The sequence below is a fragment of the Tamandua tetradactyla genome, chromosome 11 (genome assembly GCF_023851605.1).
Source record: "Tamandua tetradactyla isolate mTamTet1 chromosome 11, mTamTet1.pri, whole genome shotgun sequence".
Taxonomy (NCBI): domain Eukaryota; kingdom Metazoa; phylum Chordata; class Mammalia; order Pilosa; family Myrmecophagidae; genus Tamandua; species Tamandua tetradactyla.
The window spans coordinates 63,419,492-63,433,747 of record NC_135337.1 but is presented as its reverse complement, the minus strand read 5'-3'; the positions used below and the strand labels follow the sequence as shown (position 1 = coordinate 63,433,747).

Below are 14,256 nucleotides of genomic sequence, written 5' to 3'. Positions count from 1 at the left end.
CCTCGGTGATCTCACCGGAGCTGGTTCTCCCAGACAGTCAGCCGTTCCAGGATGGGGTTCGCCGTCCCTTTGATCTCCATCGTGGCTCCGGGAGCTGCTCTGTATTGTCTCCACTCCCCCAGTAACTGTTCTGGAGGAGGAAAGGTGAGGGTGGCAGGGCTGTTGAGGCCGGTGGCGGAGGAGCCGGTGAAGGCGGAAGACGGCACGGTAGTGGTTGGAGAGTCGCCGGAGCAGGAGGGGGAAGAGGCCCAGCGGACAAAGAGGGGAGAGGAGGGCGGGCGGACGTCATAGTCTTTTAAAACCTAATCATGAACGAGACATCCCACCACTTTGCTGTATTCTGTTCATTAGAAGTAAGACACCAGGTCCAGGCCACAATCAAAGGGGAGGTGATGGCACAAGGGCATGAGTAGCTGGAGGTGGGCATTTGAGGAGTTTGCCAACCTCATTCACCGTCACAGCTGTCGTGAACACCACGCTCATCCGTGAGAACCTGGCACCCACACCTTGGAACAGGAACGGAAGCAGGAAGGTAGATGCTTGGTACTACCTGGAAATGATTCTTTGCTATGCAAAAACCTGTTGCATTCATGCTAAGAGAAAGGATTGGACAAGTTAATTTGTCTTTTTTCTTTCTTAAGCCCTTTGCCACTCAAATCTTCTCTATATTCTTAGCTGTGTTTATCTTTGATGTTGCCACAAGCAAAACCCACAAACCATTACAGCATTTGAACACAGCTGCCTCTTGTAGGGCAAGAGAGGTGGAGAGGCATTTCCCACGAGCCTGCACAATTCAGTCATGAGAACAGACATTTAAGGTTGTGGATTGTACTGGGCCAGGCCAACTGCCATAAAGAGAACGACAGTGATACACAGTTACTTTTAGTACATACTGTGTGAGTGTACGATTCTTAGGATGCTCTAAAGTGTCAGGTTTCAGAACAGGGATGGCTATTTCTTGGGACTAGTGACAGAATTGTTTTGTCTCAGCATCTGGAACCGAGCAGGTACTGAATATTTTTGCACTGCTTGGCCTGTCTAATAGAATGGAACATTCGGGATGATTTGAACTCTGATCAGTCTGACTCCAAAGCTTACATTTTCTATTTGTCACCTTCTCTATCTACCTTCTATGTTTTTAAAGGTTACTATTTTTCCAATTATAAAATAAATACATGCAGATTATAAAACATCTATGAAATATAGAATAACAGTAAGAAGAAATAATCGCTCTAAGTTTTATCTTTTTTTTTTTTTTGCATGATCAGGCACAGGGAAATGAAGTTTCATCATTTAAAGGCAACCACTAGTTGGCATTTTGACCTGGATTTCTCCATATCTTCTTCTAAGTATAATTTTCCATTCATTTGTTTAACAGAATTGTGATTATTTTATAACTATAATTTTTTATCCAGCTGTATTTTTAAAAGCACATTTCCAACTTACTGTGAACTAGTCATAAATATTTCTTTTCCAACAAACCCCATAGCTCTTTTTTCTATATTACCTGCTGTCTGGGGAAAGAGCAAGTTAAACGCTGCTCATAAAAATTCCTCCTGTTGACCTAAATTTCTGCTTGGTCCTATTCAGAACTCCTCTGAATCTAAAGATAGTGACTCTCCCCTCCCCCCATGCACACTTGAAATAGGATTATCTATTTTGGGTGTTTGAAGACTCAGGAATTCATTGTGCTTGGAGGAAGAGCAAAAGTCTAATAATGAGTTTGTCATTTGAACTGAAAACCAGATCTTAAATTTTCAATTGTGGGGAGGTTCGGAAAGGGGTCTACTATTTTTTATACTAATATTAACGTAATACTGACAGTAAATTTCAATATCATAAAGCTATAGTTTTTAATATAGTCATAAAATATTAGGTTTATATATTTTAAAATAAAAAGACAGCCAGAAGGTAATTGTTATTGATATTTATTCTTTTTTACTTCTCTACAGAAATACTAAAGCTGGGAAAGATTCCTTTTATAAGTCTCAGTACTTGTTTTAAAGTTATTTTTATTTAATAAGTTGTAACACTAACAAATACACTTATTTATAAGTGTATCAGTATTTGTGTTGGTTTGAAAGGATTATGTGCCCTAGGAAAGCCATGCTTTAATCCTGATCACTCTTGTGGAAGCAGCTATTTCTTTTAATCCCTAGTCAGCACTGTAGGTTGGAAACTTGATTAGATTATCTCTATGGAGATGTGACTCACCCAGTTGTGGGTATTACCCTTTGATTAGAGGGAGATGTGACATCACCCATTCCAGGTGGGTCTTGATTAGTTTACTGGAATCCTTTAAAAGAGGAAAAATTTTGAAGAAAGCTAGAGAGCCATGAGAACCACGAGAGCCCATGCAGCCAGAGACCTTTGGAGATGAAGAAGGAATATGACCGTTGGGGAGTTTCACGAAGCAAGTGGCCTGGAGAGAAAACTAGCAGACATCACCACGTTCTGCATGTGACTTTCCAGTTGAGAGAGAAATCCTGAACTTTATTGGGTTTCCTTGGGTGAAGGTAAGCTCTTGTTGATGTCTTAATGTGGACATTTTTATAGACCTGCTTTAATTGGTATATTTTCACGTCCTTAGAACTGTAAACTTGCAACTTAATAAATTATCTCCTTTCAAAAGCCATTCTATTTCTGATATATTGCATTCTGGCAGCTAGCAAACTAGAACAGTACTTATATGATGCATAAATATTAATAAGTAATAACTACTTATTTATTTACATTCATATAATCTGTAACACTGTAAGATAAATGCCAGTTTCTTAATGAATCTACTCTAGCTTAAAAATATTAGTATTTGATGCAAGGCTGTTCAAAAACTCACTTGAATAAATACTTACCATGTGTCAAACATTGGGCCAGGTGCCTCTGTGAACATGACGCTGTCTTGTCCCTGAAGAGCTGTGGAAGACAAGCATATACATAATGGATTTTTTTAAAAGGTGGAAAGTGAATAGCACTTAATAAAGATACAGAGTCTTGTGGCATAGAAGAGGAACAAATTCCAATTGGGGAATGCTTTGCATCAGAAATGACATTTGAGCTGGGTTAAATATATGTATGGGTGTGTGTATAAATGCATATATATATATATAAACATATATACATATATTTGAATAAATGCATTTATATATTTCTGATTATAAAAATAACACGTGGTCATGGATAAAAATTCAACATTGAAGAAATATATAATATAACCAAGATAATGACCCTTAACAGATTGATATATGATCTTAAAGATTTATAATTTATGAATATAATTACACAAAGCAATTATTACAAACATTTGTTTAATGAATATTTATGGCTTACCTACAATGGACTAGGTACTCTTAGGGGATCGAGTTATATCAGTAACTAAAAAAATGGTTCTTGTTATTAAGGAAATTACATTTAATAGGTTGAGTGAGAAAATGAACAATAACTAAAATACTAAAATAAATAAGTAAATTGTGTACAATGTTGCAAGTTGATATGTCTTGTGGTAATTGTGGTGGGGGCAAGAAAAATAGAGGATGCAAAGGGATACCAAGAGTAATAAGAGGTGGATTGCATTTTTAAATATGGCAGCCAGGATAGGCCTCAGTGAGAAGGTGACATTTGAATGGAGATTTGAAGGAGAAGAGGGACGCAGCCCAGCAGATATTGGGAAGCGAGCATTCCAAGCAGAGGGGACAGTCAGGGTAAAAGCTCTAAGCTGTGTCCTTCACCTGCATGTTTTTCTAGTCAGGAAAGTCATCAAGAATTGGGAAGCTAACTAACTCACAGTGGCAGATAAAAGTTTTTCAGCATTCTAATTTTCATTTAAAAGCTCCAATTTTATCATTAGCCACAAATATCGTTGTTGTCCTTGGAGTAACAGGGTTACTTCATTCAACATTTAGAACATGCCCACCAAATGCCAATGTCTGAATAAGTACAGTTTATCACTTGTTTTTTTTCTTCGCAACATAAAAATGAGGTTCCAAGAAAAAATTGCCTAGTTCAGCTGGCAGCTCAATCACGAAAATGCTTTTGTAACATGCTATTGTTGATTTTATGTGTCAACTTGGCTATGTTATGGTGTCTAGTTTTTTGGTCTGTATGTACCCCAAAAAACAGGTTCTCAAAGTTAATCCATTCCTGAGAGTGTGAATCCATTGTAAGTAGGCCCTTCAGATGAGGTTACCTCAATCAGGATGGGCCTTAATCCTATCACTGGAGTCCTTATAAGTGGAATTAAATTCAGATAGAGAGAAAGAAAGTCACGGGTAGCAAGAAGCTGAAACAGAACCCAGAAGAGAAGGAGGAGACCAGAGGCCCCACGTGCTTTACTGTATGACCGAGGCACAAAGGATTGCTAGCAGCCAGCCTAGAATGCTTTAGTCTTCAGGGACAAAGTATTTCCTTAGCAAGGCTTTGATTTGGACATTGTCCTGGCCTCAAAATAGTGAGCAAATAAATTCCCATTGTTTAACCCAGCCAATTTACCCAGATGAAGTCCAAGGTCCTCACAGTATGTGAGGTCCTTCTATGAAATTGCCCAGTCTGTCTTTCCAGCCTTATCTCTCGCCACCCCTCACTCTCACTTACTGCTTTATCCTGAACTGGTTGAAGTTTCCTCTTCTGCAGCTAGCTAATTATTATCTTTGCTAAATCATCTCAAGAACTCTTTCCTCTGAGATCCTTCAACTTGAGAATAACTTACTTTCCTTATTCTCTTGAATACCTAGCTCTTCTCTCTATTGTAGGATTTAACACACCGTATCATGCGGCCATAAGCTTCTTACGTGAATTGTCTTTGTATTTCTAGGACTTAGCACAGAGCTGAGTGTTTAATAAGTGTTAGTTGTTGCTGTGAACAGACCCCGTGCTGCATTCCAAGGCTAAAGTTCACTTTGTAGCACTTGCTGTAGTATAGCTATAAAAGGAAGAGGAAGACGGAATACTGGAGTTAGGAGGAAACTAAGTCCACTGAAGGTGTTTTCAAAATTATGGGAAATATGTGTATATGTGTAGTCTGAGGTAAAAGCTCCAGTGAATAGTGAACAGAGAGACTGAAGATGTAGAAGGGAGAGAATAAAGGTGATTTGGAAAGGAGAAATGTTTTCACTAAGTGTGGTGGATTGAAGCTATATATATCCCAGAAAACATAAATCTAATCCATTCCTGTGCGTGTGAGCCTATAGTAAGTAGGACCTTTTGATGATGCTACTTTGGTTAAAGTGTGACCCACCTCATTTGGGATGGGTCTTTATCCTATTACTGGATCCTTTATAAGTGGAATGAATACAGACAGAGGGAAAGAAAGCTATGGAAACAAGAAGCTGCCAGCAGTGAAACCCGGAATACAAGAGAGAGACCAGCAGATGCCCCCAGGTGCCTGCCACGTGGCAGAGGAGCCACGGATCACAGGCAGCTAGCTGGTCTTTGGGAAGAAAGCACCACCTTGATGATGCCTTGCTTTGGTCATTTTCTCAGCTTCAAAACTATAATCTAATAAATTCCCATTGTTCAATCTGAGCCATTTCATGGTATTTGCTTTCAGCAGCCTAGGAAACACCAAGTTTTCCTTAAAATAAATGATGCGCTTTTAAACATTGGCAAGGTATTTGTCTCATTAAGATTAATCTCAACTTATTGCAATATAATATCTCCAATTAGGCATTCATGGTCATGGGACACATTTACTTATTAAATGCAACCTACATCTTTCTGTGGTCCAAGACGAAGATGGATAGGAAGGACATTGGGTAGAAATCAAAGATTAAAATTTACTAACAAACTTTTGGAACTATATAATAATCAGTGTTATTCAAATGGTTGGTATGCCCTGGGATATGATAATATTTTAGAAAGGGCTTGAATACAATGAAGATAAGTCAATTATGTATGAAGCACATCTAAGCAGCAAATTGCTGTCTTTCATAGTTATTGAGTGTGGTGTCCTGATTGATTAAATATTGTAGTTTTAATAGTTATTTTGCTATATTTCATAGCATGAGTTATTAATTAAAAAACCATAAAATACACCTCAGGAGTATTTTACTTTAGAACTAGATAAGATGAACGTGTACGGAGTTTCAGGGCCTCAGTCATCACCGTGAACTTCCACAAACTTTTATTGAGAACCAGTTACTCTGTGCAAAGTATTGAGCCAAGAGTTGAGAGGAATGCACAAAATTAAGATGTGTCTCCTGTGTTTAAGAAAATGATACGGTCTATTATAGAATTCCCATTAACCAAATGTTTAAGTGATTATTAAAAGTCATGTCACATTTATTTCACTTTTTTGGGTTCTATTGTGATAAAACTCTTACTGGCTTTTCATTTCCCTTTAAATCTTTCTTAATTATCAAATCTTTCTATGCTTCAGAAATAGCTTATAGTGCCTTAGCTCATAGGAGCATTCGTGTATTTGTTGAACTGAGATGAGCAGCATTTCCAATTTTAACTCTTAGGTGGTTGGGATCGACTGCGTTGGAAAGTCAAAGACATATTTTGAGGAGAGAATAATTGCTAAGTGCTGCAGCTGCAACAACCTCTTTAAAAAGCAGAAGGCCTATTACATAAATGATGCTCTCTTTAAACTCCACATTCATTTACACAATGGAACCATGAAACTGCTTTAGAAATAACACATATCAAATATTTAGCATAGTTTTAAAGCTTCCTTAATAACATCACTAATAAGTGGATGCAATTATGTATTTATTTACTACGAACACTTATGAATAGCAGAAAAGCTAATTATAGTTTCTTAACATTACCTTTGAATCATTCCAGTGGAGGTGTTTTTTCTCACTGCATTCATATTGTTTTGGTGCATGAGTCTGGAAAGCAGTAGACTGATCACAGATTTTAAATATTTACCTGCTAGTGCTGCATAATTTAGCACACTGGAGTTGGAAAGCAGTTTGTATGGTGGCTGTTCCATGTCAGTGTTACAAAATATAATTTCCTTCTGTGACTTTTATATGAAATTGTAAAAATGAAAGGCTTCCTACCCCCTTTTTCTAATCTAATAAAATTTGTTTTGCTGTAAATCTATACAAAACCAAGGTCTGTTGTTCTAGTTTGCTAGCTGCTGGAATGCAATATACCAGAATCAGAACGGCTTTTAAAAAGGGGAATTTAATAAGTTGCTTGTTTACAGTTCTAAGGCCGAGAAAATGTCTCAATTAAAACAAGTCTATAGAAATGTCCGATCTAAGGCATCCAGGGAAAGATACCTTGGTTCAAGAAGGCCGATGAAGTTCAGGGTTTCTTTCTCAAGTGGAAGGGCACATGGTGAACACAGTCAGGGTTTCTCTCTCATCTGGAAAGGCACATGGGGAACACGGTCAGGGTTCCTCTCTCATCTGGAAGGGCACATGGCGAACAGGGCATCATCTGCTAGCTTCTTCTCCTGGCTTCCTGTTTCATGAAGCTCCCTGGGAGGCAGTTTCCTTCTTCATCTCCAAAGGTCGCTGGCTGGTGGACCCTGCGTCTCATGGCTACATCGTTCTGCTCTCTCTAAATCTCCCATGCTCCAAAATGTTTCCTCTTTTATAGGACTCCAATAAATGAATCAAGACCCACCCAAATGGGTGGAGACATGTCGTCACCTAATCCAGTTTAACAGCCATTCTTGACTAAATCACATCATCCAGGGAGATGATCTGATTACAGTTTCAAACATACAGTATTGAATAGGGACTACTCCACTTTTATGCAATGGAATTTTGATCAAAACATGGCTTTTCTGGGGGGCATACTTCCTTTCAAACCAGCACAGTTGTATAGACGCAATTTTATTTTATATAATTACCATATAGTTATTTTAAGAATTCAAGAATTGGTTCTCATAGCCTTTAATACAGAATACCAAAAGTAAGATATCTTCGTTCAAGACATCCTTTTGAAAGTCTCAAAAAGGCATCTCGAGGTCTTGTGAAATGCCTAAATCTATCCTAAAAAATTAGAACAGAGAACAACATATCAGAACAGGTAGTCTATTCTAATCAGGCAAGAAAGCAGGTACTTTGCTCACTTTAATAAATGTTTCATTTGTAATCTAGCTATACACCCTTTGACTGGTTACTAGGTTGCCCCTACCAAACAAAAATAAATAGCTCCAGTTACCTGTTTTTGTCATAATAATAGATTATAATTCAAACCATTAAACACATTTAAAAATTACCTGTTTTTGTCATAATAATAATAATAGATTATAATTCAAACCATTAAACACATTTAAAAATTAGAAAAAAGGTTTCAAGTTTAATTCTGAACCTTTTCAACTCTGCATTCTGAAAAGTTTTCCTGTGTGGTTTCTTGGTCAGGTACTTTGGACTGTTAATTTTAGTTCTAGCTCTGACTAATATTTCCAATGTAATTCAAGAGCCTGCCTGGAAGTACATGCTCCAGAAAAATCTTGTAGTACTGCAAAATGATATAGAATCACATTTTGCAATAAATTTAGCATTCCTCTTAACATTCCTTAGGCATGAGGATAAAATTTTCCACTACATAAGAATCTCTGCAAACTGTCCTCTCATTCCTTGAAAGTAATCTGAATTTAGAAAATGAATGCACACATTCCTTGATGATTTTTTTCATTTTATTGTTCTTTGCTTTATTGTACTTCGTTTTTTTTCCTTTTTTAATTGTGAAAATAACACATATACAAAAAAGCAATATATTTCAAAGTACATCACAACAATTAGTTACAGAAAAGATTTCAGAGTTTGGTATAGGTTATAGTTCCACAATTTTAGGTTTTTCCTTCTAGCTGCTCCAAGACACTGGAGACTAAAAGAAATATCAATATAATGATTCAGCAGTCATACTCATTTGTTAAATCCTATCTTCTGTTATAATGCCACCTTCTCCTTTGATCTTTCTTCCAATCTCTACGGGTATTTGGGCTATGTCCTAAGTTTTTCATGTTGGGAAGGGCTGTTCTTAATATGGGATAGGGGGATGGAACTAGTTGATGTTTTGAAGAGGGTGGCCCTTATGGGTTTCAGGACTTATCTGGCCTAGAACCCATCTGGAGGTTGTAGGTTTCTGAAAGTAATCATAGTGCATGGAACCTTTGTAGACTCTTGAAAAGAGCCCTAGGTGTTCTTTAGGGTTGGCAGGCATGGTTTTGATTGGGGTTTGGCAAACCATGATAAATAGCAATGTCAAGCTGAAGCTTGCATAAAGGTAGCCTCCAGAGTAGCCTCTTGACTCGATTTGAACTCTCTCAGTCACTGATATCTTACTTGTGGCAATTATTTTTCCCCCTTTTGATCAGGAAGGCATTGTCAGTCTCACCGTGCAAGGGCAAGGCTCATCCTCGGGAGTCATTTCCCATGTTGCCAGGGAGACTTTCACCTCTGGATGTAATGTCCCACATAGAAGGGAGGGCAATGGTTTTCTTTACAGAGCGAACGAGGCCATATCAGGGCAACAAAAGCGGTCCTCTGGAAGTAACTCTTAGGCATACCTATAGGTAGGCTAAGCTTCTCCCCTACATACATAAACTTCACAAGAGCAAGCCTCAAGATCAAGGGACTCCCAAATCCCTAAAATATGAGACAGTATCCCCAGTGGTGAAGATTAACAGTTCCATATTTTCTCTCCCAACCCTCAAGGGTCTTTGCCAATACTTTTTAATTATCTGCTCACATACTCGGGGATGTATTGGGCCTTGCATTAAGCTACACAGAATTACAAACCCTCATTCCCACTCTGGGCTCCACGTGTTTGGGTTTGTTTACATGTTCTATCCAGACAGATTAAGTTAGATTATGTGCTACAGGAAATTTAGGTTTTGGACAAGATAAGCCTTTCTTCCTTTGGTCTCATAGAGTGGGTGAAGTTCTTGACATTTTTTAAACTACCTACCTGCAGCCTCAGCTATGCTTTGGTTAAGTGTAGTATCCAACAGGATGAGGGAGTATTGGGAATTGTACCAAAGTGGGGTGTGGTAGGAAGGTCTACATTAGCCCCCTCTAAGAGATTTAAGGAGGCCTCTTAAGTCGAGTGCACGGAGGGAGCGTGGGTGGGGCGGTGAGGAGGAGCGGAGAAGCGGGGAGAGGCGATGGCCGCAGTGCATGCTGGCTCTTGTAGTTTCTAGACCAGACTGGCGGACGCCTATTCCTGGGCATGCTGGGAATTGAAGTCCAATTGTACAAGAAGAGCTTAGGACATCTGTAAGGTGGTGTGTCTATCACAGAGATGTCCCTCGTAGCATTCCTTGGTTCTGACTTAGCAGTTGGGTCGGAAAGGGTGGTAAAAGGGGATGGCTGCAGCAAGCGGCAAAGGAGGCAGCGGCGCCTCAGGGGTTGCCATGGCGGCCGCCAATGGCTAGGGCCCAGTGCTCCGGAAGTAGCTGGCCCCGGGCTTTGAGGGAAGGTCGTTCTTCTCACTACGGCGGCCCGGGAGCCCGAGGCCCTTGTGGCTGTCGCGCTGAGGTCACCGCGTGTGCGTGCTGGCTGTCTTTGTGGCGGCAACTGGCAACGCTGGACATTTCCTGGGGTGGTGGCTCCTACAGTTTCGGTGAGGGGACGACTCAGCCAGCGGAGTCAGGAGAAGGTTGGGCTCCGTCTCTGGTTCCCGAATGACCGGTTTTCTTGGGGCCCTGCCTTCAGTGGGTGCCCGGGGCCAACCGTCGCCGTGGCGCCTCCCTCGTCTGCCTTTTCTGGTGTCGTTTGTTTTCTGACTCTCGCCCGGTCCCGGCCTCTGGAGACAACCTGAACACCTTCCTGTGGGCAGCTGTTCCCCTTCCACCTGTGGCTTTTCTTAGGTATCCCAGGCTCGGATTTATTGTCCCCCGAGCTCTCGCATCCTTTTTCTCACTTTCCCATGCCAGTGTTGTGCCCGCCCTCTTTCTTCCTGTAAAGTTAACGCATCAGTCAATAAATAGAAGTCGGGCCCCGGAGTTCTGAGTTTTCTCCTTAGTAGTTCCTCTCTCCCTTTATGGCCTTCATTACTGCTTCACACCATGCCACCCTCGCCTGAGTGCTTTAACGCGCTTGCTTGTCCATCGGACATGAACGTTCATTCTCTTACAGGGATCTGTTCTCGCTTGCTTTCAACCCTTCTAACGCTGTCCACATCTAAAGGCTTTTTGGGTTGGAGGTCCGGAATACATTCTAACATACGGTTTAAAAAATTCCCTGCTCAAATGATAGTTGGTTAGTACGATAGACCGTTGGTCAACTCGGCATGCTTCTACTTATTGAATTTATATTTCTTAAGATTTCTTTGGCTTAAATTTTCGTTTTGTATTGGTAATTTTCCCCTTTGGGGTTCACTGCAAGCCTATAGTTAAAGAGGTGTATACCTCCAGCTCTATATCCTGCGTAGGAATTTTCTTCTCTTTGTGCTCAGACTGTATGTACCTAGTTGGAGTTTTTGCGGTTTATTTCCTGTTAGTTGATAGCAGATAGACACAAGGGAGTGATCGTTTCTTCTTGCTTGTGATTTGTAACTAGATTATGAGTCATTGAAAGTATCCAAAGGGATTGGAGAGGCTTGGAAAGTAAAGCCTGTGTATTTTCCAAGTTACAAATTAATAAACCTTTGAGGCATGGAAAGTAAAGCCTGTGTATTTTCCAAGTTACAAATTAATAAACCTTTGTCTCCGAACAGTGAAGAGCTTCTAATTACTCCAATAATCTAATGCCATATTGAATCATTCACCATCAGGTTTTGGGAACTTTTTAAAGTTAGAAAGTGGCCAATATAAGCAGTTGTATACTTTAGGGTAAGGAGTTTTAAAACCATTTAATTGATATGCTTTTTTCCCCTGAATTCCCCAAATATTAGGGGATTCAAATATTTAAAAGTTGATTTGCAATAATTGTTTATGAGGAATTTCTAGATACTTTGATAGCTCTGGTAAAACTGCATTGTATGCTACTTACTAATGTTTTGTAGAAAGAGATTTTGTATTTCCTGGGTTTCTGAGTGTGTAGCTTTTCTTTAACGCTGACTGTTGTATTATGGAGATTCTAATAGTAAAATTATAATTTTCTTTCAGCAATCAAATAAAATCTATACATGCCAGTAAAATATAAATATTAACACTGGTATCCTATCAAATTTGGATTATTCTTAATTAATATGAAATGGGGTCCACCATGCTTAGGATTTGGGGTTAAATGTACAGTGTTTCAGAGCAAATTTTTTTACAATAAAGAATTAAAAAAAAAACCCAGAATTCTTTGTTGTAAGAATGAGAAGAGGCTACACATTATACAAACTTTATATTTTTCCTGAGATTTTATTCATTTAGTAGCCCCTTATTGAGAACTTCTTATCGTTTATTGTCACAAAATCAATAAAACATTTGCTGAGTACATTCTCTTGTCTTCAGTGCTGTACTAGATGCTTTTAATGCATTATCTCATTTAATTATTACAACTGTTGAGATACTGAGTATTTATATTTAGCAGATGAAGAAACTGAGGTCTAAAGAATTTGTCATTTAGTCCAGTTCTCTTTGACTCTTTCCACTGTACCACAGCTACAAAGATTTGTTTTCTACAACTGGGATATAAAAAAGCATTAATTTAACAAATACTGAGCAGCTGTGCCAGATTTTCTTCTAGGTTGTGGGAATATAGCAGTGCAAATAAACACAAAAGTCCCTATTCTCAGAGAGCTTATGCTCTAGCAGAATGTATATGATGTAAATCTTGTCTTCAAGGAGTAGAAAATATAGCCAATATTCATTAACTTTTATATGAATGTTTTAGAATGCCAAAGTTGAAAGGAGAAATTAGGGAAGATTTCATGAAAAAGGTGAAATTTAATCTTGGATAATGTGTAGGGATTTGGTAGAAATTGAGAGGAAAGCAATTCCATGTTGAGGTATAAGAAACAAAATTCTGAAGGCTGAATTGTAGGAGAGAGAGACTAGAGGGAGGGACAAGTAACTGGACTGCTTTGCTTTAAATATCCAGGTACTTGCACATAATAGTAGGTGTGTAGTGTTAGTGGTATTTGAAGCACATTTTCAAATGATAGAAGCAGTTGCAAGAGATCAGATGTGAGGCAATGAAGAATTAGATCTGGAGTGCTTACAGTGGGAATGGAAAAAGGGATGGATTTGAGAACTGTTGTGAAAGAACCAGTAGAACCTATTAATTACTGAGTGTTAGGGAGGGGGTGATAACAAGACAGACAAGAGGCTAGAAGATTACCAGGTTTGAATTGAGTGGGCCAGGTGGTAAAGTATTTTGTAGATATAGCTATTTCATCAAATCATGGCATTTTTGATTCCAAGACGTACCATTATTTATGTACTATTACAAAAGAAAAACATGTTCTCAATAAAACAGACATCAGCAATTGTAAGATGTATTTCTGTTTCAGAGTTAAAATGTAAAAAGTATGTGACCTATTGTTGATGAAATAAGGTACTCTTTATGACACTTGGTGAGTCTTATAACTTTATTTTTTACTATTTATAAATAAATTTCCAAGCTCACAAATCATTCAATACCTTAGTACTTGTTAACCAGCTACTGTTCTAAGACAATTTCACAAATCATTCAGTACCTTAGTGCTTGTTAACCAGCTACTGTTCTAAGACCACACTGATACTGTGGTGAGTAAATACAGTATCTGTCCTCATAAAACTTATTGTGTAATTCGGAGGCAGGCACTAATCAAATACTCAAAGAAATTTGAAATTACAACCATGGTAGGTGCTATAAAACAGACCTTGATATCATTCAAAGGAAGGACTGATTGCAGAGGGATAAGAGTATGGATAAGAAAGACCATTTAGGAGATTGTTGGAGTAGCACAGATGAAAGATGATGTTCTTTTGCATATGGTGATGGTGATGATGACAAGACAGAAGTAGATGAATTCCAGAGATGTTTAGGAGGTGGAATTGAGTGCTGGATTGGATATAGGGGATATGGAAGAAGAAGGCATCGTCAGTGATTCCTGTGTTTTTTACTTATGTAATTGGTGGATTTGTGGTGCAATTCATTGAGAAAGAGAACACTGAAAGAGGACCAGGGTTAAGGGATATGCTTTACTTACTGTTATTTTTTTCTTGTGGTAGCAGTATTCAAGGTTAATTCCTTAGTTAATTTCTTTTTCTTTTTATGTCATTGCTTTCGTTGAATATATTTGAGGAATGGTATGCTTGAAGTAAGTTTTTTCAGCCCCCCCCCTTTTTTTTCTTGGATGAACAGGGAGTGAAGTTCTAGATGAAAGCATCTGTGAATATGATAGTATCTGTTTTGAATTTGTATGTAATGTATTAAA

At 38.7% G+C, this 14,256-nt stretch overlaps 1 protein-coding gene and 1 long non-coding RNA gene across 8 annotated transcripts in view; one reads left to right on the top strand and one right to left on the bottom strand.

The window, feature by feature from the left end:
• The window catches only part of LOC143650218 (uncharacterized), a 46,855-nt gene extending 39,418 nt beyond the window's left edge, over nt 1-7,437 (bottom strand). Inside the window, exons 1-2 of the long non-coding RNA XR_013159444.1 lie at nt 7,227-7,437; nt 2,853-2,913 (exon numbers count right to left, since the gene is read on the bottom strand). This is a non-coding gene — a long non-coding RNA (uncharacterized LOC143650218). The remainder of the gene's footprint in view (nt 1-2,852; nt 2,914-7,226) is intronic.
• Nucleotides 7,438-10,353: 2,916 nt separating this feature from the next.
• The window catches only part of ATG4C (autophagy related 4C cysteine peptidase), a 137,375-nt gene continuing 133,472 nt past the window's right edge, over nt 10,354-14,256 (top strand). For 4 of the 7 annotated variants that reach the window (XR_013159443.1, XM_077120753.1, XM_077120750.1 and 1 more), the window contains exon 1: nt 10,355-10,524. The gene's annotated coding sequence lies outside the window, so the exon portion shown is untranslated. The other 3 variants (XM_077120752.1, XM_077120749.1, XM_077120751.1) reach the window with 3 other exon arrangements.